General features: G+C 38.1%; 1 long non-coding RNA gene across 1 annotated transcript in view; it reads right to left on the reverse strand.

Annotated features, from left to right (window-relative positions):
• LOC134478954 (uncharacterized) overlaps nucleotides 1-2,804 on the reverse strand; it is a 74,731-nt gene extending 71,927 nt beyond the window's left edge. Inside the window, exon 1 of the long non-coding RNA XR_015621411.1 lies at nucleotides 2,771-2,804. This is a non-coding gene — a long non-coding RNA (uncharacterized LOC134478954). The remainder of the gene's footprint in view (nucleotides 1-2,770) is intronic.
• Nucleotides 2,805-15,194: the final 12,390 nt, after the last annotated feature.

A 15,194-nucleotide genomic window follows, 5' to 3' on the forward strand; every position in this document is an offset into this window, starting at 1 on the left:
TGTTTAAATGTATTGACTCGATGTTTGTTTCTATCTCTGAAGCTTCTTGCTACTTGTATATAACTGTGATGCTTTTCATAGGAATGACCTCTGTAGACTCATGTGTTTGAATGCTTGACCATAGGGAGTGAAGCTATTAGGAGGTGAAACCTTATTGAATTAGGTATGGCTCGTTGAAAAACAAATGTGTCACTATGGGAGCAGGCTTTGAGGTTTCTCATATGATCAAGGTATGCCCAGTACAAACACACTTCCTTTCTGTTGCCTGTAGATCAAGATAAGGAACTCTCAGCTCCTTCTCCAGTTCCATGTATCCCTGCATGTCACCATGTCCTATGATGATGATAATGGACTAAACCACTGAAACTATAGGCTAGTTCCAATTAAATATTTTCCTTTATAAGAGCTGCCATGATCATGATATCTCTTCACAGCAATGGAAAACATAACATCCTAATAAGACAGAGTGATACACCTCATCCAAAAAGCTATACTTATTCCAATAAGGCCACACCTATTTAAACAGGGCCATACCTTGTAATAATGTCACTGCCTAGGTAAAGAATATTCAAACCACCACATTCCACTCCTTGACCTCCATAGGCTTGTTCAAACAATTAAATATATGGGAGACATAACTAGCCACACCATAATGCAAAATACACTTAGTCCATCTTTAAAAGTCCCATAATCTAAAACACCCTCAAAAATGTTAGAAGTCCAAATTTCAAAATCTCTTCTGCAGTCCATACAATCTTTTAACTGTAATCTCCTTTAAAAACAAGAAGAACATCAAATACCTCCAATACCACAGGATATACATTGCCATTCTAAAATTCATGGTGAGGAAATACTAGACTAATGCAAGACCAAAAACTCCCTGGCAAACTCTAAAATCTGCGTCTCAATGTCTGATGTCCAATTCCTTTCTGGTTTGTTAACTGCAGCTCAATTCTCTTTGCTTTGTTCTACTTCCTGTTAGCAGAATACCTTTTCTCAGAAGGTATTCTATGGCTATGGTATCTTTAACATCTAGGGGTTTCCAAGTCAACTTCAACTTCACAGCTTCTTTTTCCAATGTCTAGAATATATACATGATATTCTGGTCTCCTCCAAAGGGCTTGGCTCACTTCTCCAGCTCTATTCTCTATAGCACTCTAGGACCTGATTAACTCTACTCCATCCTTCTTCTTTTCTAGGTGGTCATAACACCACACTAGCATTGTCATCTCCAATATGCTGGAGTCTTCCACTGCAACTAGGCTTCACCAATAGCCTCTCTTAGGTTCTCTTCATGGTGACAAGCCTCAATGTCTTTACATGATTCCTTCAGTCCTAGGCTGTCAACTGCAACTCAGGCTGTACCTTCACCAGTGGCCTTCCCTGGCCTCACATGGTGACAAGCTTCAACTGCCCTCATTGATTGTTTCGTGCCTTCAAAACCAGTACCATCTGGGTGATTCTTAAGCATTGCCAAGTCCAGCTGAACCATGAGGTACAACCTTGCCTATCACTGGACACAGTTTCTTTGTGCCCTAAGAAAACACGTCCAGGAAGATTTGACCTCAGGAATATTGGTCTCTTCTTAATCAACACTTCTTCGCTCCAGGAAACCAGCATCAATTGTCTAAGTAGTCCTTACTATTTTTGGCTCTAAAGATAGAGCCATGGAACTGCCTAGTTCTTCTTCTTCTTGCTAGAACTGAATCATGGCCTTCTTTTCCTATTAAATTATCACCAGCTTTCTGTCTTAGCTGCCTAAGCTTAGCTGTCCTTGCTTTGTAGATTGACCTTGAACTCAGAGATCTCCTCAATGCTGAGATCAAAGACTTGTACCACCAAACCTGGATTTAAACTTTTCTTTATCTAGAGCTTGCTCTGTCCCAGAATGGCCTGGAACTCACAGATCTCCTTGCCTTTGTCTCCTAAGATTAAAGGTGTGTACCTCCAGGCCAGGGCCAATACTTTTCATGCCCACTATTCTTCAAGATGCATATCAAAAGCCTATGTCTGCCAGTCTCAGGATCCAGATCTCAAATGTGCTCTCCATTTCTGGATTGTAATTCAGCCCAGCATAAAAGTCCAAATAAAAACAATAGTAATGTCTAACATGATATAACTATTTCTTCTCCAACTGCAAACATAAATACAATAATAACTTTAGCTGGGTAGAATCTTGTCCCAAGGTTACCACTCGTAATTCCATTTAATATCCTTGAATACAGGATTCAGCTCTATTCTACTTCTTGTGTCCATTTATTTTCTGAACCATGGATTTTGTATTTTTCCTCTTGAAGCTTGCTACATTTGATCAAAATGTTCTTCAAGAGACTAAATCAGAGAACAGTCTCTGCTGCACTTTTTTGAGACTTCCTTTGTCAATGCAATTAATATTCATATTTTTCCTTAGCCTCAGAATCTTCAGACAAGAGAAATGGCAGCCACAGTTTTCACCAGAATACCACAAAAACAGTCTCTAGGCCACATTCTAAAGATCATTTCCATTGAAACCTCTTAGGCCAGTGCTAGACAGTTCAAATCACTCACAGCATCAAAGTCTTCCATAGTCTTCCTAAGATGAGCCAATAAACCCCACTTAAATCATTCTACTGCTTTCCAAGGTCCCCAAATCCTCATTTGCTCTAAACAAATATATATCACAGCAATGTCCAAGTCCCTAGTAACAACTTCCAGGGTTTATGTGCTGTAAAGAGACACAATGACCAAGGCAACTCTTATAATGGACCACATTTAGTTGGGGTTGACTTACAGGTTCTGAAGCTCAGTCTGTTGGTATTCTGTCTAAGCTCCACCCCCACAGCTACCTGGCAACAGCGAGGTATGCTCTATCCTACAGTTTCCTGGCAACAGTCAGTTATGCCTGACTATAAAGAAGTTACTTGATCCCTCCTCTTCCTCTTTCTCTCTCTTGCTCTTTTCTCTTCTCTTCTCTGCTCTCTTGCCCTCTTCCCTTTTTCCCTTCTCTCCCCATCCTCACCCCCTCCCTCCATGGCCAGCCTTTGTTCCTCCCCTTTTCTACTCTTCTTCTCTCATTAAACCTTTCCATGTGGAACTATGTTGGTTTATTGTGCTTTGTCCAGACGTGGGCTGAGATTTCAACCCCAACACAGTCCATTATCATCATGGCAGGAAGCATGGCAATGTCCAGACAGGCATGGCAATAGAAGAACTGAGAGTTCTACCTCTAGTTTTGAAGGCAGACAGGAGAAAACTAGCTTCCTCAAAGGAGAAAACTCTCTCAAAGCCAACTCCAACAGTGATTCACTTCCTCCAACAAAGCCACACCTACTCCAACAAGGACCCACCTCCTAACAGTGCCACTCCCTAGGCCAAGGATATTCAAACCACCACAGCTAAATGAAACACCAACCTTAGGGCAGAATATAGAAAATTCAGTCTAAGAGAACCAAACTTCATAATTCAAATTCTAGCTGTAGACCTTTTCAGCCTCATGATCTACACTAAATCAGCATATCTCTTATTATCACCTTTACAATGCCATTACTTATAGCTTCTTCATCGGTCACATAGGGCACATAAGAAGGGATCCAAAATAGCAAAAACAAATAGGTGTTCAGAATTGACTTTGTGAATCTTGACATTTCATAAACAAGTTTAACTTTTCAAGTCTCATTTGGTACTGAGGAATTTGTTAGCACAATTTGTCCTATGCTTGCATATTTTAATAAAATGAAGTTTCTATTAAAATCTATGCATGCCGGGAAAGGGGATCTCTTTTACACTGGTGGTGGGGATGTACATTCTGGACTTCAGTATGGATTTCTCCTAAGAGCTAAATGTAGAACTAGCACACTACCTAGGCATGCTATCTTTAGGCATATGCCCAAAGAGCACTATTCATATCAGCTATGAATAGAATTGCTCTGTCTGTCCATCAACTGACAAATGGTTAATGAGATGATTTCTATTAGGTATCAACAATAAAATTTACAGGAAAGCTTTAGGAACTGCAAAATACACAGAACAGAAATAAGTCAATCCTAGAGAGACAAACTGTATTCTCTTCTGCAGACAGGTATTAGAGTCATTTTTTGATTTTACATATTTGTATTTAACTTGGAATATCTGTAGAGACTAAGAAGAAAGAAAATACCTATAAGAGAACAACCCTGAAGGTGAAGGAAGAGAAACAAATACCCGGGAGGAATGGAGAACAGGTCTAAATGTGAAGGACTAGAAGAAAAGGCTTGAGAGAGGGAAGAGAAAAGCTCTGAAGCTAAGAGGTAATAAATGATGGGAGGAGTTGAGAATTCCACTGAAGGAAAGATTTAGGTGGGCATTGGGAGAAGGGAGAGGAGTGGGAGTTGGGAGAGAGTCATTCAAAAACTAAGGATTTGTTTAAAGCTGTATACAAACCTGCCATTTATACGCTAACCAAAGGATATGACCAAGAAATCAGAGAGCTTGGACAGAGATGGTCCGCATGAACGCACAATGAGCTGCCACAAATCCTAGGCTCTTGTACCAATATCTCAGAACCAAGCACAGAATACTTCCTTATCAGTTGTTGGCCAGACAGCCCTGAGAGGCTTCTAAAATAACAAAAGCTATTGCCAATGCTCCTTACTGCTGACCAGACCCTATTGTTTAAGGCACAGTTTGATATAAAAAATACTGACAAGTAAACCTGAAGCTTCCTTTGTCCTAGCTAGTTTGAACAACACCAGAAGCTACTATGCAGAATGTTTGGAGAGAAAAATGATCAGTGACCTTACCCAGCTTTATTCTAAGTACTATAACACTGAATAACCAGGCACAATAGACCATCTGGTAAAATAGTAGTACGATTGCTGTACGAGTAAACAACTCCTTCCTGACTGGGTCAGAGGCCAGCTCCACAGGAGGGGATGCATGCCTGGGACTGTAGAAACAGTCAAATGTCTATGGCTATGGATATCAGAGACCCAATGAGTAAATCTACTATTGATGTCCTAAATAAAAATGCAGTTAAATTCCTGTATAAATATTGGTGTTTTTAATCACTGACTGTTGATGTCCTCAGCTTTGGTCAGAAAAGCAATGTTTGGTGTTATTTAGAATAACAGATCAAAGTTTAAAAGCAATTGAGAATATCAAGCAGTTGAGTGCTGAGCTCTAAGTGGGACATCTATGTCACCCCTCTGAGAGCCAGGGGGACATCAATGAAAAGTGAATGCTAGAGGAAGGAGAATAGTGTTTCTAGAACTGTCTTCTGTATACTACCTGTTCCCCGCAGTCATAAAAACAAAGAAGTTATGTCTGTTTGCATGAAAAAGCAAGAAAGAAGGAAGGAAGGAAGGAATGAAAACAGACAGAGGGAGAAAAAGAAGGTAGAGAGGGAAAGTTGAACAAAGGAGTAAAACAATGGCAATATTGGAAGAATTGGTGGAATCTATGGGAGTGGAAGACAATGGGAATGGAGTTGGACTGTGAGTGTAAATTCAATACATTGTGTACAAGTACAAAATAGTCAAAAAGAAAATTAAATCAATAATATTCACCACTGGTCTAAAACACTTCACACAAGGTCAAGCTGAATACTGTCCTCTGCTTGTAGCACTGAGCTCAGATGTAGAGGCTTAACTTACAACAATAATGGAAGCAAGATAAGAGATAATCCAAATGGAAAGAGAACCACTGCCAGTTGGATTATTTCTGCTGAGCAGAATGTTTATTTTTTTTCACAGAACAAATTAGAAGTTTTCCAGATGGTTTATCTGAAGTATTTTTTCTCTACTCGAGGCAGAGAATAAATTAGAAGTGTGCAGAAAAGGTCATCTTCACCTCTCCAAGAAGCACATTTTCATAATTAAAAGAGGCAAAGTTCAACCACATACAAAGTCATCTTCATTCAACACAAGTCACATTTGTACACTGCAGGTAGTCCTCCTTTAATCCAAAGTCTGTTGAAAACCGTTGAAAGCAAATAAATACTTTGGTGTGACCATTTCATCGTTCAGGATAATAGTCCTCAGAATGCTAGGGAAGGAATACAGGGTGCTAATTTGCAGACATCAACAAGTGGAGAATATTTAAATTCAACCCACTGCTAGCTAAACATGTCTAAATGGGTACATGGTTTGTCATGTAATACTACACCATCAGGGGATGTGAGAGGAGAGGCTCTGTCTCTGGCATGATACCTTCACAATAGATAATCATTTTATTTCTTACTGGATCCTCCTGAGAAGGTGAAGTAGAAGAATCTAATATTGAGTTGTTCGGGAGAGATTTTTATCACTTGTCAAATTAAGATAGCCACCTTTGTGAGATGGAAAATGAAACTAAAAAGCAAAGCTGGGACCCTCGCAGAAATCCATTTTGATTTTTTTGCTGGTATTGAGTTGCAATGAGCAATGCATTCTGGAAGACACAGAGGAAAACTGTTTCGACACCTGCTAGTCAAGCAGGAATGAATTCTGCAGCCATCTGACCTGGCCAGGAACCCACTGTAGACATAGTCTTGATAATGACGCTGGAAATTGGAGCACAGTTACTATGCAGGCATTACACCAGTCAAATAGGATGCTTCTTACAGGCAAACAGTTTTCTCACGACCATCTTGAGGTAGTTGTCATATTTCAAGAATGTCCTATGGTTTCGACAGACATATAGGCATAGTGAGGTTACCCATAGTGTTCTTTGAGGGGATTCACTTTCACTGGATGTAAAGCTCATTTTTGGATAGTGGAGAACTAATTTCCCATTGAGGTACTATGTCATCACTCGTGTTACCAGGCTATCACCACCAAGGTACTAAAGCAGTAGGAAAAGTGAGCTGGATTACTTAGTGTACAGTGAAAAGGACAATTCTGTTTATTGTTATAGGAATATTCCCACTCCCATGATAATAGAACATGGAAGCTTTGAAACTTTTTCATGATTCTCTATTATATTGAAAAGTAAACAATGCTTCTTTGCATTTGACCAGTTGTATCTTTCTCTGATGGTCTCTGTCCATTACAGTTTATAAGTGTATTTATACACACACACACACACACACTCACACACACACAAGTTTGTGTGTATGTGACATGTGTGTGTATGTATATGTGTGTGTATGTATATGTGTGTGTATGTATATGTGTGTGTATGTATATGTGTGTGTAGCAATTATAATTAAAGAACAAAAAAGCCATAAATCTGAAAGGAATGGGGGGAGTAGAGACCTAAGGGATGAAAAAAGTGATGTAAGCATATATACAATTTGTGATGGTTTGCATATGCTCATCCCAGGGAGTGGCACTATTAGAAGGTGTGACCTTGTTGGAGGAAGTGTGTCACTGTGGGGCTGTGGGCTTGTTGATCTTCCTGCTAGCTGCCTGAGGATGTTCAGTCTGTTCCTGGCTTTCTTCAGATGAAGATGTAGAACTCTTAGCTCCTCCTGCACCATGCCTGCCTGGATGCTGTCATCCTTTTATCTTGATGACAGTGGACTGAACTTCTGAACCTGTAAGCCAGCCCCAATTAAATGTCATTTATAAGACTTGCCTTGGTCATGGTGTCTGTTCACAGCAGTAAAACCCTAAGACACAATTATTTAAAAGCAAGAAAAGAAAGCAATGGAATGTTAGCAATTCAGGAAAACTTTAAGGATATCCCACAACTCATGAAAATATTTGAACAATATTTCACATCAGTAAAGACTCTACGATTCCCTTTATTTATTCCATAAATCACCTCAAAATTATGGAGTTTAGAGAGAGATAAAAATATACATTTATTATACATGAAAAAGATAGGCTTTTCAGCATATTTCCAATTTCCTTAATTTCTTCTTTATCTCCAGAATGGGCAAATCTTGACCTTTCTTATCTTTCCAAGTAGTTTGGCATCAGCTTAATTGGTCCATGGCTGTCCTCATTTGCATGAAGAGACCCATCACTGGAGTGTATTTCCTAGAAGGCAGTGTGTTACTCAGTATTCTGTACAGGAACAGAAGCCATGGAGAGACTATATTAACAAAAAGAATATTGTAGATTAAACAATTATCCCATAATTGCTGCTTTCATACTGGAAAAGCTGAAAACAGTAGCCACTCAGTCTAGGAGGCTGGAGGCTTCACCTGTCCCAACCAGACCCTAAAGCCTGCTGGAGTCTTGCAGGGCTGCAGATCTTTGGTCTGTAATGAGGTCAGCACAGAGTTCCGTCTACAGCAGCAGCAACAAAGATGTGCTTAAACAAAGTCTAGCAGGGAAAACGATACTGTACTTTCCGTAGACTTCATATGTGGGCTCCTCACTGCAGGCAGGTGCTGTTTACTCTGAGAAAGAGTCTTCCTCCTTAGTAAATCCTTGCAAAGGCCTCCACGGGGCCACCAAAGAGTGTGTTTTAATAGGCCCCAGATCCAGTCAAGCTGACAACACAGCTTTATCGGCACAATCAATATTGCCCTACTGTGACCTAATGGCTCAGGAGTTTCTTCCTACACCAGAGAGGAGCAGTCAGTCTCCTAATCTCTATCCAAAGGCTCTGTTTTTTGAGTAGAGACTTGATGGGGTATGCTCTTGCATCATTTGCTATCTATGTGAGTTCTTTACTTACAGGAGTGAAGCCAGGGCAAATGTACCGGAAGAGGAGGTAACTGCACCGCTTCCTCCAACGCGGCTGCTTGTATAACAGCTCCACAATACGACAGTCGACAAATACGTCAAAAACTACTTTATTTGAAGAAGATACTTTCATTATGTTTGGAGAAACATACTCTTTTCAACACTGAATCTCGGACTCTGATAGCTGCCAGAATTGAAACTGTGGTATACTCTTGCAGCCGATGAAACCACAAGACAGAAGACATGAGGCTGCAATGCTGAACCCAGGACAAGTGACACATCGTGCCATGCTGTTCACACGCAGCAGGGAGAAAGCACTGTCTCCACCGTTATTTGAACTTAATACTTATATCTTATCTCTTAGGAAAAACTACATACGTTTTACATCCAATTCTTTTTTGCAGTATTTATTTATTTGTTTGTTCATTTATTTATTTATTTAATGTGTTTGCTGTTTGGCCTGCATGTATACTTGCGTACCACATGTGTCTGATACCCACAGAAGTTGGACAAGGACATTTGATTACCTGAGACTGTAGGTACAGACAGTTCTGTGCTGCCTTGGGGGTGTGGGAATCAAACCTAGGTACTCTAGAACTAACAGTGCACATGAACACTGAGCTGTGTCATCAGCCCTATATAAATCTACATGCTTGTAAATATTGATGGTTTCAGAGAGTTAGAAAGATTCCCAATAGTGTTTAAATGAAGCTTTATTTTAATAATTAAAATTGTCTAGTAGTGTAAATAAACTCCTCCACTGATAATTTAGTTTTAGACTATATTGTTGAGATAACTTATGATATAATCAAACTTTCTGTAAATACAAAATTGTTATGTTCATTGGAGAACAGTTACAAGATAGAGGTAAACTAACCATAAGAATCTCTACATGCACTCTGCAGTGTATTCAGAAGGAAAGGCCAGGGCTGGTATGGTCTTGTGAAAGACCGAGCTCTTCAATACTATACATTAGTATGGAATAATTTTACTAACAGAAAGAAAAGCCTTTGTTACATGCCAAATATGACATCCCTGCTGAGGCTATATGTTTCCATTTAAACAAATAACTGGCTTTATTTGAATATGAGATATATTCTTATAGTATGAGAATATTCTTATTATTTGTATAATCGTTTTGTTACCTACTAACACAATAACAGGGATAAATTAGAAGCAGTCATCAAATTTTTCATATGATAGTTATATTAATTCTTTTGAGAAACATGTGTGCATGTATGTGTGTGTGTGTGGTGTGTGTGTATGTGTGTGTGTGTGTGTGGTATGTGTATGGTGTGCGCGTGCGTGCGTGTGTGTGTGGTGTGTGTATGGTCTGCGCGCGTGTGTGTGTGAGTGTGTGTGAGTGTGTGTGAGAGAGTGTGTGTGTGTATGTTTGTGTGCATGTGCGTGTGTGTGTGTGTGGTATGTGTATGGTGTGCGCGTGCGTGCGTGTGTGTGTGGTGTGTGTATGGTCTGCGCGTGTGTGTGTGAGTGTGTGTGAGAGAGTGTGTGTGTGTATGTTTGTGTGCATGTGCGTGTGTGTGTGTATATGTGTGTGTGTGTGTGTGTGGTATGTGTATGGTGTGCGCGCATGTGTGTGTGTGAGTGAGTGTGTGTGTGTGAGTGTGTGTGAGTGTTTGAGTGTGTGTGAGAGAGTGTGTGTGTGTATGTTTGTGTGCATGTGCGTGTGTGTGTGTGTGTGTGTGTGTGTGTATCTTGATCATATTTATGTCTCACTCCATGTCTGAACTCATCTCAGATCCACTCTCTCCCTTTCATCCATCTTTTTTTGTCTGTTGGTTGGTTTTGATTGTTGTTTTTTGAAGACACTACCTCCCAGCTGATGTCTGGATCCACTGGCTCCTACAGTTCTTCTGGCCCCTCTTTCTTGACATGTCCAGAGCCTTAAAGTTTGGAGTTCTGTTGTAGTAGTATTAGTGGAAGGGAAGAAGCCCATGGTTGGTCTCTAGGTTTAACAGTTGTTGCTTTCTGTAATGGAAGGTATCCTTTGGCTGAAAAAGGAAGTTTCTCTTATGAGAAGTAGGAGCCGCATTTATGTGTGGTGTAAGGATAATTACCCAGATGCAACTACATCCTATGCTAGTTTAGAGAACTACTAGTAGTGTGTTCTCTAGTTCCTTTGACCTCAGCAGCCACATGTATATAACTAAATTCAAAGTGCCAGTGAAGGTCCTCTACTAAGTGGTCTCCAGTTAGGGAAATGTTGGTTACCACCAAGGTGTAAGTGTCATTACTGCCATCCTTGTCATTGTGGTTTGTAAGTATCACAGCCATGCAGGGTTCCTGATTGCTGTTCTCGGTTGGCAATGAACAGGGTCCTTTTGTAGCTCTCAGCGAGGAGGTTCCCAAGTCAGATCCAGATACATCCCTTCGAATTCTGTATCAGCAGTGTTTCGTGTCTTCAGAAGTAGGGATTTGCTTCTTTTTCTGGAAGGTACCAAGGGTAACGCCAATAGCTTATACTGTTTTGAGGAACTCTTCAAATCCCCTGGCCAACAATCTGAAAGGTTTACAATGGCTGGCATAGTTTCCTTGTTTTCAGATGGTCTGTGTTTTTAAAGGGAACATTGCTACTTCAAGGAGTGTGACTTCACTTAAAACAATGTATATGTATATATCCATACAGGTGAGTGTGTAATTTAAAATAGTAAATATAAAATTATATTTTCTCCAAAGTTTTCAAATGGTTTTTGTTTTTGTTGTTGTTTATCCCATTCCTTCTCTCTTTGTATTGACCTCCCTTCCCTCTCCCTGGTAAGTATATCCCAATCTGTTTTTTCCCACTCATGGCAAGTACCTCATACTATTCCCCTCTCTAGTGCCTTTGTTTCTTCCCCAAACAATAAGCCCTTTTTACTTTCATAGTTTGCGCAGTTCCTCTATGATATGTACATGTATCTGAAGATTCACAGCTAGGAATCTCTGAGGAGAAAGAACAAGCCAATTTTGTCTTAGGTGGGGTTAACTCAGCATATTCTTTTCTAGTTTTATCATGGTATCTACAGTTCTCAGGATTTTCATTTTTGTACATCTGAATCATATTCATTGTGCATATGTACCACATTTTTTTTTCATTTTCCATCAATTAACTGAAGAACATTTATGTTTCTTTTCCTGGCTACTGTGGCTAGAATGGAAAAAGATATCACTGAGCAGATATTTGTGAAGTAGGGTATCAGATCTTTTAGGAACATGCCAAGGAGTAGTACAGATGGATTTGATAGTAGATTTGTTTTAGCATTCTCTGCTCCATAGTAGTTGTACTAGTTTGTAATTCCTCTTTCTGTACATATATACCAGCATTTGTTACCAGTTTTCTTCCTCTCTTCCATTCCTTGTTGCTGCTGTTGTTATTTTTGTTCTTCATTCTTTCTCTTCCTTCTCTGCTTTTTCCTTGTTCTTTCTTTTTTTCTCCTTCTCCTCCTTCTTCTCCTTCTTCTTTTTCTTCTCCTCCTCTTCCTCTTCCTCCTCCTCCTCTTCCTCTTCCTCATCTTCTTTTTCTTCCCAGGCTGTATAAGGCAACCCAGTTGGAGGAAGAGAGTTCCAAAAGCAGGAAAAGGTTGATTCTGGTTTTTGAGTTCTGTTTATATCTTGAATTTCAAACTCTAAATGATATATACATAGCAAAGATTCCCACCCACTGTGTAGTCTTTCTCTTTACTCTCCTGCTTATTGTTTGCTATACAGACCAGTTAAAATTATAAAGACTTATTTGTCAATTATGGCCCTTGATTTCTGAGCAAATGGAGTTCTATTAAAATAGGACTATTCCTATATCTGCATTTTATAGGTCCTGTCTATGATTTCTTCCAGATGTTTTAGCATTTCAGGTTTTGTGTTGAAGTCTTTGACCTACTTGAAGTTATTTTTATGCTTGCTGATAGATAAGGGTCTATTTTCATTCTTCTGCATGTGTACAATTCATTTTCCTAAAACTATTTAATAAGGATAGTGTATATTTTTGGCATCTTTATCAAATATCAGATGACTATAATTATGTGCTTATCTATATTGATATCGATATCAATATATATCTTCTACATTTTCCATTTGTGTACTTGTCTAGTTTTGTGTCAGTACCATACTGCTTTTATTATTATTATTAAGGCTGTGAAGTAAATCTTGAGTTCTGGAATACTAATCATTCTAATATTATTCTTTTTGCTTGGGATTGCCTTACTGTTAGAGTTTGTTGCTGTTGTTGCTGCTGCTGGTAGTGGTAGTGGTGCTGGTTGTGGTAGGGTATAAGCATGTCCATGTATGTTTCTCATACAAATTTTAGAATGGTGCTTTCAATTTCTATGAAGAATATCATGAGATTTTTTTCCCATTGGGTTTGTACTGAATCTGGTAAATTACTTTTAATTATAAAGTCATTCTAATAAAATAGATTCTACCAGTCCATTATTATGAAATGCCATTCTATCCTCTAGTGTCTTCTTCAATCTCCTTCTTTAGATATTTAAAGTTTATATTGTAGTTGTTGCTCACTTCCTTGGTTAGATAAATATCTATATCTCAGAGGCCATTGTGAATGAGAATGTGTCTATGCACGCTTACTCAGAATATTTGCTGCAATCATTGTTTAGAAAATATACTGGTTTTTGTAAGTTGACTTTTTATCCTGCCATTTTTGTTGAAATCCTATATTATTTCCAGATGTCTTCTATTGAAGTATTTGGGATCTATTATGTATAATACATCACATCGACTGCTATGGTAGTTTGAATAAGAATGGCCTCCATGGGCTCATACATTTTATTGCATAGACATCAGACAGTAGAACACTTTAAGATTAGAAGGATTAGGAATTGTGGTCTTTTTGGAGGAAGTATATTACTGGGGCTTGGATGTTTTCAAAAGTCCACACCCAGACAGATGTTTTCTCCTTTTTATTCTCCTGGTCTGTGAATCAGGATGTAGCTTTCAGCTCTTGCTTAGCACCATGGATTCTGCCATACTCCCAGAAATGATGAAAATAGACTGAACTTCTAAAATTGTAATCAAGTCGTCAGCTTAGTGTTTTCTTTATAGGACTTTATGGTGCCCCTTCATAGCAATAGAACAATAACCGAGAAACTTACCTCTAGCTTATTATTTAAAAGAAATTTTTCTTTTGTTGCAAAGTTTTCATGATTTTATTAGATTGCCTTTTATATATTTCATATTCCTCATACTTTCATAATGTTCTTGATTTGCTACCATTTTCATTCTATCTTTGTTCTAAATGATCGGTTTTAATTTTTATATCTTCACCTTGGACATGACAATTTTGCTATGTTCACTGATTGGTTCGAATTATTAATCTGGATGAACAATCCATGTACATAATTTCCATTCGTAAATCATACCTGCTTTGAGGTATCACTTTCAACTTTCAAGGTTGTTATTTCTTTTCCCTCTAATATTTAGCCAATACCTCTAGCATCACATAACTAGATTTTAATGTTTTTAATGTTTTAATTTTGATCCCTCACCAAATATTTTTCACAATAAATGTTTTCACTTAAAACATTTTTATGCAAAGACATGGTACCCCTCCTTAAATGTAGCCATGCAAAGGTGTGAGAAAGAACAAGCAAAATGTTCTCCAAAACAACTAAACAAGAAAAGAAGTAATTTCCCCACAGTTTTGAATGCTTACAAAAGACAGAAAGCTCTCAGAGACAAAGGGATTTTATTCTTAATAAAATTCTTAATGGCTTGGTATTATTGTATTAAACTCTTTCTGTAAGCTTCAAATTTCATATCGTCATATGAGGGCTATGTGCAGATAGCACATGCACTTTGATGGTTGGCAAGAGAACCTTGTGCTTACTGTATCTGCCTTTTTTATAACAATGGCTAAAGAAGTCTGCACTCTGCAGGGAGACTATGTAATGGTTTTCTGCAAAGTGTTATTTCATCTTGTAGAATTTTCAGCTGCAGAAACAATTCTGAGACAATGTTCAAGTAAAAAGCTATCAGAGTCTTGCAAGCCAGGCATAACCAGCAACACGTACAGGAAAACCCATGACAAATGATTTCCATAGTTTATGATATTTTTGGTATAACACGGGGTAATGCAAGTCAAGTTTTCCACTAATTGTGACTATAAGCTTTTTGTTAATAAAATCCATAATCTTGGAATATTTCCTCTTATTTTCTTCTAAGAGAATTCTTATAAAGAAACGGTGTTTTAAGTGCATTTGGATCATCTTTTGAAATAATCACACAACTGTCTTATTACAGACATTAATTCAATAAATTATAGTAATGTAGAAAATGGTTAACCCTTCTAATATTTGGAGATGATTATTCTTGACAATACATGGTTTCTTTTATACATTTCTAAATTCACATAGCTAATATTTAATTTCAAAATTTAGACATTTATTTAGACTTATATACGCTTTTAATTGCCTCCATAAATTATTCTTTCATATGGCTTTGGTTATATTAGTGTTAAAATATTTTTTAAAAGATCTCAGTTTTATCTTTTTAAATTTAAAATTAAAACTTTTTATGAGAGCCGCAGAATAACTTTTATCTGTTTCTTTTCAACATTATAAAATGTACTTCAAATTTTCGTAGTTCTGTATAAATTACAAAGTGTCTAGA

Source organism: Rattus norvegicus, chromosome 5 (genome assembly GCF_021556685.1).
Source record: "Rattus norvegicus strain SHRSP/BbbUtx chromosome 5, alternate assembly SHRSP_T2T, whole genome shotgun sequence".
In the NCBI taxonomy this organism is placed as follows: Eukaryota; Metazoa; Chordata; class Mammalia; order Rodentia; family Muridae; genus Rattus; species Rattus norvegicus.